Genomic DNA, 11,327 nt, shown 5'->3' on the forward strand with positions numbered 1-11,327 from the left:
ATGTCCTTTTAAATAAGTATCTAACTCTTGGACTTTCTGACTGCTCGCGGTGCTCAATCTTGCACCCGCTCTTCATACTATGTTGGACTTTCAATTGTAACTTTTAAGTTACAATCTCGATCCTTATTGGAGACTCCTGCTCCTTCGTAAACAAACTTTACTTCGATTATCGTAACAGAACGATGGTTCATGTTCTAATAACTTCTAATCGTATGATGAAATGCTTAGACTCAGGTCTTTTAGAGCCAAATTCTAGAATGGCAGATACCTTCCTTCATGTTCTAATGTGGTATAATCACATTCTAGCATGTAGCACTTCTAGCTACAAGCTTTTACTTTGACGACGATCGTGATACTTCTATTGATCGCTTCTATTTTCTTTCACTTAAATTTTCTGGCTTAAGTCGAATGCTACATCGACCTTGGTTCTCTAAACCACGTAAAATACATATCTTAGTCGGACTCGATATTATATGACCAGTAGGGTCGGAATAATTGTCATCTTCTTAGTCGTTACCGAAACGATGGTAATGACATATATGAACAAAATAGAATCAATTTCTAGCGCTTTGGCAACCTTGTGACTTTCCCTGATCCAAGTGCTAGTCCTATGCTTTTGGTAGTATAGGCCTCGACTACCTTTCACACCTACTCATACTCGTCCCAAGTATTACCTCTTAGTTCTCCAAGTCATCATACAAGAATTTCACATAGTCATTTAACACATCGGATAACATAACTAAAGTTTTATATTATTTCTTGAAATGATTACATAGATATTCAAGTTCACCCTACACTATGCCTCTTATATAAGGCTACACTACATGATACTATCTATATGGATTCTTTATATATTGATCTTCGGATTTATAGATCCTTAATCTTGATCCCTTGCATCATTGCCTATTTCATTAAGGATCATCTGGAATGATCTTGTCTTTGGCTTCGGCGGCACATTTTGCCTTGCAGCTTCATTTTTCTTTGGGAAGTTCTTTGAAATATGCCCACCACTTCCATATCGTAACACTTCTTGTTGTCAAATGTACAATCTATGGAATAGTGATCGTTCCTCCCACACTTATAGCAACTCACTTCTCATCGCATCTTCTGAAGTGCTTCTTCTTGCATTTCTCACACCACTTGCTTCCACCACTACCCCATACTTTTGGTCGTCGAGGTTAGACTTTGAGAATCTTTGTAATGCCTCATTCCTGGTACGCATCAGTTCATTTAATATTAATTTTGTAAAAGCTACTTGAAGAGTTGGTAGCCCTAACTCGTCGAGTAGATGCCAGATTGGATGTGGGGATTTAAATGGTCTACAAGGCGAGTCAAAGCCTTGACTCGAGGAGTAGGTATGCCAGGAGGAAACCCTATCTTTGGGGTTTTGCACCCTATTTAAGCTATTTAACCCCATTTTGGCCTCCTTTACCAGCCTCCATTTCCTCCTAAACCCTAATTTGTTATAAGATTCATCCTTGAGAGATTATTGAGGGTTTGAGTGTGTTTTTGTGATATAGAAGAGATTTGGAAGAGCTTGGAGCCATCAAGCTTGTGGAGAAGATCAAGATCCAGGATTTCATCCATCTTTGGCAAACTTCTAAGGTAAAAAGCTCTTAGCTTGATAACCCATAGCTTAGATCTCTTTTAGTGTTGATTTATGGGTCTTTTTGATCCCTTTAAGGATAAGTTACTCTCCATGGGTTGTATGCCAAGCAATCCCTTTTTCCTATGATATTCATGATGGGTTTGAGCCATAAGAACATTCCTATGTGCACATACAAACCCTAATGCTTGGATCTAGGTTTCTCTAACGAACATGCTTTCATCCAAGACTTGCAAAACCTAGATCTATGATATAGAATTCGAAATTTACAATCTAAAAGATATCTAGATGTTTACCTCTTACTTGGAAGCTTGAATCTTATTGTCCTTGGAGCTTAGAGTCACAATTGTCACTCCTCTAATGGCTTACAAACACCAACTAGCAAGAGGGTAGTATTTAAGAGAGAGAGAGAGAGGAGGCACACAAATCGGCTCTAGGGTTCTAGGGAAAGCAAGTGGCCAATTTTTGTAACCTAGCAGATCTATTTATACTGTGAGCAGCTAGGGTTTCTGTTAAAAAACCCTAATGAATAGCTTAAACATTAAGCAGCCCATGGAACCTTCTAGATTAAGGCCATGGACGAAAATATGATGGACTCCCATCATAATTTTGTTCACCCCTTAGTCCATTAGGTTTCCCAGCCCAAAATACAACTATCAAACAATTGACAGTTTAAGTCCCTTTATTCAATTAATCTCTTTTAGTCATCAAATTAATCCCTAATTAATCTATGACTAATATTAATCAAATAATATTATTTCTCCTTTAATATATTATTCTTATAATATATTACTAACCATAATATCTTCTCTCTCTCCATAAATTACCCTGTCAAGTTGCTATGGCAAAGGCAACCCAAAAGGACCGTGCACAACCGGGTCAAGTACTTACCAAATATAGTTACGGACTTAGACACTAATCCAACAATTTAGCCTCTAGAACAATAAAAGAGGTCATGAACCTGTTTTTGTCCAAGCAATGGTCATGTTCATGGAAGTAGGTTGCTATAACTTGAGTTTGGGTCCATTTGAGGTGTGCAAAGCCATCAAGTCTCCAAATTTATAGAAATGGACCATGAAAACGATCTAGATCTGTATTTTGGAGCCTTAGAAGTGTGAAATCAGCTGTTTAGGTTAGATCTGCAAGGGACTCGACGAGTTCATATGGGAACTCGGCGAGTCCGATCAAGGATCCTCAATGATGTTCATGAAACTCGGCGAGTTGTCAAGGAATTCGACGAGTTGGATCATCTTGTCCCTTCTCTGACTATGCTAGGACTCAGCGAGTCTAAGGACGAGTCGACGAGTTAGTTCGTCCAGTCGCGATGATGGGTAGCCTGGGAACTCGACGAGTCATAGGGTGACTCGGCGAGTCGAGTCGCGATTTTAGGGTTTCTGAGTTCTAGAACTCGACGAGTCAATAGGATGAATCAGCGAGTTAGGTCAACCTAGAAGGTTGACTTTGACCAGGGATAAAATTATCATTTTACCCTAAGAAGGATTATCAGATTTTGATTAAGTGTTATATGGAACTGATAGCCGGAGAGTCGTCGGAGTAGCATATAGGGATTCCTCACTCGAGTTTCCAGCAGTCAGTCTTGTAAGGTGAGTTCCCTTTCAATAGGAACGGGTCAAAAGCACTAAGGTCGGCCTGTATATGTGATATGTTAGTAGCTGAGTGTGGGCGGGGCCCGAATCTCCTAGCAGTCGAGTGTGGGTGGGGCCCGAATCTCATAGTATTATATGAGTATAGTTATGTGATTGCTTGATAGATATACTTGTTTTCTCTGTGATACATGTATGCATGTTTGTAGCGGAGTGTGGGCGGGGCCCGAATCTCCTAGACAGCAGAGTGTGAGCGGGGCCCATATCTCCTAGTTGTATATTATTTGTATGGTATGTGGTAGTTTGGGGGAGCTCACTAAGTTTCGTGCTTACGGTTTTTTGTTTTGGTTTCAGGTACTTCCACTAGCAAAGGGAAGGACTCGGGGGTGATCGTATGGTACACACCACAGTCTTTAGCCTGGGAGATTTACTATAATATTTGATATTAAATTTTGATACGTTGACAGATGTTATGATATTTTGAGACACACGGTTTATGATTTTATAATATGGCGATGAGATTATGGTTTTAATAATAATTTGAAAACAAAATTTTTAGGTTGTATTTTTGGGACGTTTCAAGTTGGTATCAGAGCCTTGGTTTGATGGATTCAGGCACACTCTCGGGTGTGTCTAAACTCAAACTAAGGAATTGGTATCAAAAATTTTCAAAAGAAAATCATTTTTATAAAAAGAACTTTGAGAAAAAGAAAAGAATTTTAGAAAAGTGGAAAGAATTTTGAAAGAGAAAAAGGGTGTGGTGCATGCAATCAGTTGAGCTCAAGTAAGTACTCCCAAATTACCCATACAAGTTTATGTTATGATATGTTTATCAGCTTTATGAGAACAATATGCTAGATTAGGACTAAGGATCTAGGAAGAATGCATTATGTGCCTGTTATATGTGTATCAACTTTATGAGAAATGTATGCTAGTACAGATCGGTCAGTATGATAGCCAGAGTAGTATATGCTTGATTATGTGTACTCAATGCTCAAATGCTGCTTACTTTGTGCTTTTAGGAGTTCTAGCTATCTTTTTCTAACTAGTAAACGAATATGCTAAGTTACATACTGCAAGGACTAAATAATTTCAGAAGGTTAGGTCCTGCTCTATTTCGCAGCTCTTGTTTGAGTCCAACCGTTATAGGGTAGGATCTCTCATTCGAAGAATTATCTAGTCTTAGTGGTATGTAATAGTATTCACAAGCTAGTTAGAGAAAGATAGTAGGGACTTCTTATGCAACTGATGGTGGAGAGTGGGATGGTGATTACCCTAGGGCAAGCCTAGGATGAGAGTAGCGCATGAAGCAGTAGTAGTAGAAGGGAGTTGGTGGAGTCAAGGCAGCTCTTGATGAAAGTACGGATAGATATGGAAGGTACTATGGGCTCGTACTATTGAAAGCAGAGGATCCATACTCAAATCAAGGAAGGCTAAGATGAATCTAGGGAACTTGTAGTGTATGTGATCCCTCGAGTTATGTTTAGTATTCTGATGTTTCTTATGATGTGTTTTAGTATGGTGGTTCTACGCCTTAGACCAGCAGTTGGCAGTTTAGGTGCCGGTGAGGGATCATGCTCAGGCTCTTGAGCTGAGCAGCTAGACAAGAAGACCAGGGAGTTCATCTCCTCAGAGATAACGCGCAGCATACTAGACCAAACTCCTGTGATCTTTGGCACGATGAAGGAGGGCATTCTCGAGCTTTTGGATGAGAGGTTGAGTGCTTTCCGTACTGAGGTGGAGGCCATGATGGGGTCATGCACACTGACTTTCAGGGAGTTCAGGGCTTGTGGAGCTCCCAACTACCATGGGGCTCCAGACCCCATTGCGAGTACTAGATGGTTGGCAGATTTCGCCAATGCATTCCGCACCAGTAGATGTACCGAGGGGGACAAGGTCCGACTTGCCTCTTGTCTTCTGAAGGACATGGCACGTGATTGGTGGGAGGAGGTCAGACGAGCCATTGGTGATGATATAATGTTGAATTTGATGACTTGGAGTGATTTCACGACCAGTTTTAGGGCTGAGTTTGAACCTGTTATTGAGGTGCAGCAGCTTGCTAGGGAGTTCCAGGATCTCCAGCAGACGACAGAGACGGTGACGGAGATTACCGCCAAGTTTAGAGAGAGGGCTCTTCTCGTTCTGCAGTATGTGGCAGACGAGGAGATGAAAAAGGCCTGATACCATGAGATGCCGAGGAGTGATATCAGACAGTTTGTGAGCCAGTCCAGCTGCAAGACGCTGGAGGATATGATAGCGAGGGCTCGTGAGTGGGAGATTGATTTAGAGATGGAGAGGAAGAGGAAGCCAGGGGTAGTGTCTAGCACGGAGGGCTCAGGCAAAAAGCCCAAGGTAGATTCCCGAAGGAAGGGCCAGTAGGGCCGAGACCGTTGTGGTAAGTGCGGCAGGGGGCATAAAGGGCCATGCAGGGCGGGTAGTTCGGGTTGCTTCAAGTGCGGCTGAACTGGACATGTCAGCAGGGATTGTACTGCTACTACCCCCACCACTACAACATTTGATCTGATTTTCTTTTAGTGCAATCATAGGGGACACAAGAAGTCCCACTGTCCGATTCTAGCATCAGCAGGACACGTGGTGGCACCCGCTCCTACCACTTTGAGGATTACAGATGACCGTCAGGGCCAGGCGGAGGCGCCAATGGCGAAGATCAGAGCCTTCCAGTTGAAGGCAGAGGAGGCACGTCCATCCCCTGATGTGGTTACAGGTATGTATCTTCTCCATTATCTCTTATTTATTTCTGATTATTACTCATGTTTGTGTGTTTGTTTATAGGATCGTTCTTAGTGAATGGCATATCAGTCATGGTACTGTTTGATTCAGGAGCTACCCGATCTTTTGTGTCGCTCGCACTTAGAAAGCGATTTAGTTGATCTCCGGGGGAGCTGGATTGTCCACTTGATGTAGTTGATTGTAACGCCCATAGATTCGGACTAGTCAATTTAGAGACGATAAGCATCAAAAATGACTTTTTAATGGAAGATTATTTAGAAGGATTAATCTTTAACCAATTTGTATTATATGTCACAAGGTTTCCGTGCATATAAACAACGCCAAAATCCGAGTTATAACGAAGAAGTTATGACCTGTCGAAGTTTCGCGACAGAACCGACACGACCCAGCGCGACATAAATAGTGAATTTAAGGTAGATAGATATCTATCCTTAGTGATCTAAACGAGATTCGAAGATGTCTTTGATAGTAGTCCAACGATAAAAAGACAGACGAAAATGGAGTTCAGATGAAGGAGTTATGAATTTCGAACGAAGTTTTCCTGTCCCGGCCTACTAAAGATAATATATAAGTAATATATTTATAATATATTAGAAATAAAGTCAAAATTAGCCAATGGAGTCTAAATGAGAGTTGTATAGCATAATCTCACCTACGCGTCAATATAAAGAACGTCGAAAACGAAGTTCGTATGCGAAAGTTATGAATTTCTGAAGTTCGGGGTGCGAAACCCCAAAACTGTCAGATACCACGACGTGGCAAGCAGTGCCAAGACGTGGCAAGTCTTCTGACACCTCCGGGAGTCCCCTAGATGCAACTTGATATGACGCATGCAGTAACGACCAAGCCCACGACGTGGAAAAAGGTGCCACGACGTGGCAAGGGCAGATTTTGCCCTATAAATAGATTTGAAGGGCCAGCCGAGTTCGGTTGCTCATTATCTCATCTCTCTCCCATATTACATCGTTTTACGTGCACTTTTAACCCCCCTGAATCCCCGGTATCACCCCGAGACCCGAAGCAAGTCCCGAATCCCGAAGATCCTGAGAAGAAAAGAGTTTCCGAGCCGAAGCTCTGCCCACGAGAAACCCGGTGTGTGAAGTGATCCCGGTTTCACCGAAGAATACTACCATTGCAAGCCGTAGTGTTGTTCGATCATCTTCTGACCAAGTGAGTGTGTGGTCACTTTCTTCTAACACATAAATATTAAGTATTTGCTATGAAATACGTGCTATGTGTTTATATATTGTTGTTTATTTGAGATGTTGGTGGAATACATGAACTATATAGGTTTTAATGAGTTAAACTGTATATGTATTTTGTAACTACAAATATGTTGGGTAGGACATGGGTAGATGAGATATGTGAGTATGGATCAGATCAAGAGATTAGTTTAGATCCCTGAGTAGGGATCAGATCAAGAGGCTAGTTTTAGATCCGTGAGTATGGATTAGACCAAGAGGTTAGTTTTAGATCCGAGAGTATGGATCAAGTAAAGAGATAAACTTGCTATTAGTCCGGGAGTATGGATTAAGACTAAGTTAATTGCCCTATTCCGGGAGTATGGATTGGGCACAATTATAGATCCGGGAGTATGGATCAGATATGGATTAAGACTAAGTTAATTGTCCCTAGTCCGGGAGTATGGATTGGGCACAGTTATAGATCCGGGAGTATGGATCAGATCAGGATTAAGATATAGTTAATTGTCCTTATTTCGGGAGTATGGAATGGGTACAATTATTGATCTGGGAGTATGGATCAGATCAGGAGGTTAGTTTTTGATCCGTGAGTATGGATCAGGTAGTTTTAGATCCGTGAGTATGGATCAGGTGAAAAGGTAGTTTTAGATTCGTGAGTATGGATCAGGGGAAAGGTTAGTTTTAGATCCGTGAGTAAGGATCGGGTGAAAAGGTTAGTTTTAGATCCGTGAGTAGGGATCAGGTAAAGAGGAAAATTTTAGATACGAGAGTTTAGATCGTGTCGTTGTGAGGATCGATGGGGTGGGATAAGATTTGCCTTTATATGGTGAAAATGTACAAGTTTGAATGTTCGATATTTATAAATATCTGATATAACATTGTGGTATGAAAACCCTATATGCTCACCAGGCTCCCAAGTCTGACCCACTCAGTTTTCTTTGTATCATAGGTATCGATACGAAGACATATTTCACAGAGAGATTTAAAGGAGATATAAATCATTAGTGTAATTAAATGTAAGTTCTGTTTATGCTTATATGTTTGTATCGGAACATGACATCCCGAGGTTTTATTATTAAATGAAAATACATGCTCTTTGAGAAATGTTTTGATAAGCTATTATGATATCTTATTTTGGGAACAAATTCCGCAACCATTTTATTTAAAAGATTACTCTGATTTTAAAAACAAAGCATAAACAAATCGGTCTTTTCTGGCCGTGAAATTGGGGATGTCACATTGATCTCCTAGCAGTTGAGTGTGGGTGGGGCCCGAATCTCAAAGTATTATATGAGTATAGTTATGTGATTGCTTGATAGATATACTTGTTTTCTGTGTGATACTTGTATGCATGTTTGTAGCGGAGTGTAGGAGGGCCCAAATCTCCTAGACAACAGAGTGTAGGCGGGGCCCGAATCTCCTAGACAATGGAGTGTAGGCGGGGCCCGAATATCCTATACAGTGGAGTGTGGGTGGGGCCCGAATCTCCTAGACAGCGGATTGTGGGTGGGGCCTGTATCTCCTAGTTGTATGTTATTTGTATGGTATGTGGTAGTTTGGGGGAGCTCACTAAGCTCCGTGCTTACAGTTTTCAGTTTTGGCTTCAGGTACTTCCACTAGCAAAGGGAAGGGCTCGGGATGATTGCATGACACACACCACAGTCTTTAGCCTGTGAGATTTACTCTAATATTTGATATGAGATTTTGATATGTTGACAGATATTATTATATTTTTAGACACATGGTTTATGATTTTATACTATGGCGATCATATTATGGTTTTAATAATGATTTAAAAATGAAATTTTTAGGTTGTATTTCTGGGATGTTTCAATCTTCCTTTCTTATTGGATCTTGAGGACCCCTCAAGCTTCCTTTTTTCTCCTACCTTATCATTTTCTAGGCCCTTTTCTCTTATCTGGGTCTCTACATTCTTAGCTACCTAGATGGCGGCTTTGAAAATGGTTGCTTGTTTGACCATTGGACCAAGTCTGCTGACAATCCATTAGAAAACTTTTTGACCTTTGAGAGTTCAATTGGAACTAAATAAGGAACAAACTTCATTTTCTTTGTAAAACTTGCAGCATTGTCACCGACACTCATCCTTCCTTTCTTCAGATTCTAGAACTCGTTGTTGATCTCCAGAAGATCCTGCTCAAAGCAATACTTCATTTTTAGTTGTACCAAAAAGTCTTCCCAAGAAATCTTACTAGCTTCTCCCTTGGGCATGATATCAGCTAGTAGCTTCCACCAGCTTAATACCCTAGTCTTCAACAATGTAACCGCGAGAGCGGTCCTCTATTTGTTACTGCAGTCACAACTTTCAAACATCATCTCCATCCTGGAGATCCAATCCATCACTTCCACCGCTGTTGGGCTTCTAGAAAAACTTGGTGTCTTGGATGCCATGAAATCCTTGTACTTGCATCTACTTCCATCATTTCCTCCATTCTCATGGTTTCTTCTAACCATATGTGGCTCAGTTTGACTGACAGTCTGGCTATAGTTTCCTTCCTCTGATTGTTCTATGTTCAATTCAGGTTGTACAACAGGTATAGTAGGTTCATCCTTATTATTAAGCAACATTTGTCTCATCTCCTCCCTTTGTCCGACCATCATAACCCAAATCATTGCTTGGACTCCTACCATCGTGATTGGGTTGGGTGCAGCTACTACCTCTGGTGCACGCTCAATCACTTGTGATTCAGACTGTTGGTTTCCAATAGCATTTCCTAATCCACTGAGTGTTCTCACCCTTTCAATCTATACACTCCAGCAGATGTTTAGTGTACAGTGACGAGGAATACAATAAGGAAAGCTCTATTTACGACACACGTATAAATCTCCATATCACTCCGAAAAGTTATATGCCAGTTCTAATACCGTAATTAAACGTTTAGAAATCTGAACACATAAAATTTCCAGATCCGGTCGGCAATAGACCATAGATCTAATAGTATCATAAAGGCATATTATAGCATAAATAATTTAGCACATAAAAGCAATTCATGCATCTTCACTAAATAAGCTATTGCTCGCGTCTATTCAGGCATACTTCCTAAATATAGCAGACACCGATCTAACAATCACCGCTTAGCATTCTAAGATTAAGTCTAGAAATCCTCAAATACTCCTAGTTCGTTTAAACTAATACTCTAATACTAACTGTGACATCCCTAAATTCACGGTCATTTTTAAAAATTTTATTTATGCTTATTTAAAATTAGAGTATCCTTTTTGAAGAATATTACTGCATAGTTTGTCTCAAAAAAATATGATTAATATATTATCAAAGCATTTCCGAAGAAATGTATTTTATTTATATTAAAATATTGGGATGTCATCGTCAATACAGAAACATAAGCATAAACAGACCTTACATTCATTTACACTAATGATTTACATCTCTTTTAATCTCTCAGTGTCACGTATCTTCGCATTGATATCTGTGATACAAATAAACAGAGTGGGTCAGGTTTGGAAACCTGGTGAGTACATAGGGTTTTCAACCCACAATAATATAATTATTAAGTTTAATCATCAAATAATTAACCCAATTTCCAATCCGCATTATCTTCTATATTTATTCTTCCCTAAAGATTTATCCCAAGGGTCGTCTCCTACATCGTATATACCTCTCATCACCTTACATCACATTTCCTTATATGTTTGTTCTTAAAGACTTTTCCTAAGGATCATCGCCTACATCACATAGACAGTACTGATTCGGGGATTACTCCCCCATTACGTGTACTGTAAGGGTTAGAGTATCATCGCATGAATACGTAGTTACTATATCGCCTAAACTCGTAATTCATCATCTACAGATTATGAGCATGTCGGTGTTTCTACATAACTTGTTTAGATTAGTCAATGGTCGCCATCTATACTATGGTAGATGACTACATCACAACATCGCAGGTCAAGGTTATGGCATCACCTAATCATCTCTTATCTCGCATCACCTATTCATCATCGCATATATATCATCACCTAGTTATCACCACCTTTCTATCATTACCTATCTCTCATCATCTGTCACTACCCAATACATATTTGTAAGTATATAATACTTATAGGATTAAATCAATTAAACATCATCACATACTATCTTATCTAACACATAATACTCCCGACATAGATAATAAGCACATACGCATGTAA

The sequence above is a fragment of the Lactuca sativa genome, chromosome 2 (assembly GCF_002870075.4).
Source record: "Lactuca sativa cultivar Salinas chromosome 2, Lsat_Salinas_v11, whole genome shotgun sequence".
Classification (NCBI taxonomy): domain Eukaryota; kingdom Viridiplantae; phylum Streptophyta; class Magnoliopsida; order Asterales; family Asteraceae; genus Lactuca; species Lactuca sativa.